This window comes from Sinocyclocheilus rhinocerous, unplaced genomic scaffold (assembly GCF_001515625.1).
Source record: "Sinocyclocheilus rhinocerous isolate Xijiao unplaced genomic scaffold, SAMN03320098_v1.1 scaffold22, whole genome shotgun sequence".
In the NCBI taxonomy this organism is placed as follows: Eukaryota; Metazoa; Chordata; class Actinopteri; order Cypriniformes; family Cyprinidae; genus Sinocyclocheilus; species Sinocyclocheilus rhinocerous.
Window position 1 is genome coordinate 87,327 of NW_015642832.1, and position 2,578 is coordinate 89,904.

Here is a 2,578-nt window from a genome sequence, read left to right on the forward strand (position 1 = left end):
AACAGGGTGTCCCAGGGTGTCCTCGGGTCCTTAAAATGTCTTAAATAACGTTTTACTAATATAAGGCTTTAAAAAGTCTTAAAATGTCTTAAATTCGGATTCGATGGGTCTTAAATATTTTTGGTCACATTACCACTAAAGTATCTTAAGTCTGACGGACCTAATGACTGCTTACAATCATTGGCCAGACCGAAGATTTTTTCTTCCCCGCGGTAAGTTACTGCGTCATCAGAGAGAATTGCAGTAAGTTAGCAGAATACAGAATACAAGGTCGTGCTGAGGCTCTCTCTGTTTGTCTCTTTGTGAGAGACTTCAGAACAAATGAGCGTAACAGCACACATAAACTCAGAAGAAACACACTGAGGTAAAAATTCAGAATGTTTAGTTTATTCATAACATGATAAAGTTAAGTAACACCAGCTCAAAATAGTGAGCTATTTTGCTCAATATTCTCACGACGCAAAAAAACATTCAAAACACCTACAGAGTGCACGCATTACGTGAAGTCTCAGAAGAAACACACTGAGGTAAAAATTCTAAATGTTTAGTTTATTCATAACATGATATAGTTAAGTAACACCATGACAAGTGAGCTATTTTGCTCCGTATTCTCACAGCGCAAAAAAACATTCAAAACACCTACAGAGTGCACGTATTGTGAAGTCTAGTGCGCGTGCGCATTTACAGTGCGTTCACTGCATGATTCAGTCTATTAAAATACATTCAGAATGATCACACACACGTTTAAATGATGCGGTATAGTCGCAATGACTCGTATATTAACAGTGACTTGCTGCCACCTACTGGCGGTTTGCATTTCACATTTAAAGTATCTTTTCATTTTTTAAATTATTTCAAATATCAGTATTCAAAATGTTTTATGTTTAATATATCAAAACATTATTTATGCGAGCACATCTTACAAGATCAGATATTTGTCAATGAGCTCAGGATCTGTTGAGCAGCAAATACTCCAGCATGGTCTTGTCAGTCATCTCTCCTTATTCTCGACCTGTGATCAGGCAAATCTGACTCCGGTAGCTCTTGTTAGTTGCAGGGTTGCCAAGTCCGTGTTTTTTTCCACAGAATTGGGCTACTTTTAAACTGTTGCCGTGGGTTGATTTTCCCAAGTGGGTTAAAGGTTTGAAATATTGCATAAATTACATTTGACTGAAATGCTTGTATTGAAATATTTTGCATTCTACCTATGATAAAACTTTCATGGACTTCTACATTAACTGTTCCCTCCTGGTGGAATGACCTGCCCAGCTCAATCCAAGCAGCTGAGTCCTTAATATTTTCAAGAAACGTCTGAAAACATCTCTTTCATCTTCATTTGACCCTCTAACTCTAGCACTCTCTATTCTAATGCTACTTCTAATTTTATCTGCTTGTTTTTTTTTTATTACAAAACTTGACCCTCTAACATTTGCACACTCTATTCTATTTCTGTTCTAATGGCCAATCCATTTTTTGGGGGAATTTATTTTTATTTATTTTTTTAATAAGTATCGGTTCAGGCACCGTTTAGGCACCGGAACCATTTTAAAAGTATCGATTTGGCACCGGTATCGAAAAAAACAAACAAACGATACCCAACCCTACCGAAAATTAGTTCACCGCTCAGGTTTCACTTTCACGTGGTGTGATGCTCTGCGTGTTATCCTGCTCTATGCGTGTGCGCTCCACTCATATACCATTCATGCTAATCGAAACGGCAAAGTCCACTCAAAAATCGAGCCGACAGGAAACGGCTATGTAGTACAGTATTGTTTCTGTTTGCAATAGCCCTACTGTGCTGTAACATGGTGTGGTAGTGTATGGGCAACTCTGGTGACGCTGCCCTCTTATTCATTGATCTGCTAACCGCTATGTTATGCTCACGTGCTCTGATAATAATAACAGCTTTCTAGGACTAAACATTATTTGGATAATTGTAAAAAAAAAAAAAAAAAAAATAGCCCTACTGTGTGTTAGACCTACCTGAAAAACTAAAAAGCAATTTATTTTATTTGTATCATTATTATTTATTTGTGCTATCATTAGCAATTTGTTTTTGTTCTTTATTTTATTACTGACTGCTTGCTTGTAATTTTTTTTTATTCAATTCAAAGTTTGAAATCAAGCTATCTTGTGCTGCTGCAACAAAATTGCCCCACTGTAAAATAAATACACTGAGTGAGCAAAAATTTGTGAGATGGCTAGTTTTAATGGTAATTAAACGATGTTTACATATGAATAAAAGCCTACTGATTGCCACCATTGATGGACAAAAAATTGTGTAATATTAAAAATATCTGTATGACATCTGATATCTGTACCAAATATCTATACTTTTCAAAGTATCATATCGAAGTTAGAAATTCAAGTATTGTGACAATTTTGTAGGGTGCCACAATTTTTTTTACAATTTCCAAAGGGTGCCGCGACAAAAAAAAAAAAGGTTGGGAAACATTGGTCTAACCTATGTGTATGCGTGCACTCTCTGGGGGAGTTTTTTTTTTTTTTTTTTTTTTTTGTGGTTTGTACTTTTTAATGTATTGTATGGTTGTATTTTACATGTTTACGAGATTTGTCA

The 2,578-nt window shown here is 35.7% G+C and overlaps 1 protein-coding gene across 2 annotated transcripts in view; it reads left to right on the plus strand.

The window, feature by feature from the left end:
* LOC107756798 (CCR4-NOT transcription complex subunit 6-like) overlaps nt 1-2,578 on the plus strand; it is a 27,195-nt gene that overhangs the window by 23,041 nt on the left and 1,576 nt on the right. The gene's annotated exons all lie outside the window — the stretch shown is intronic.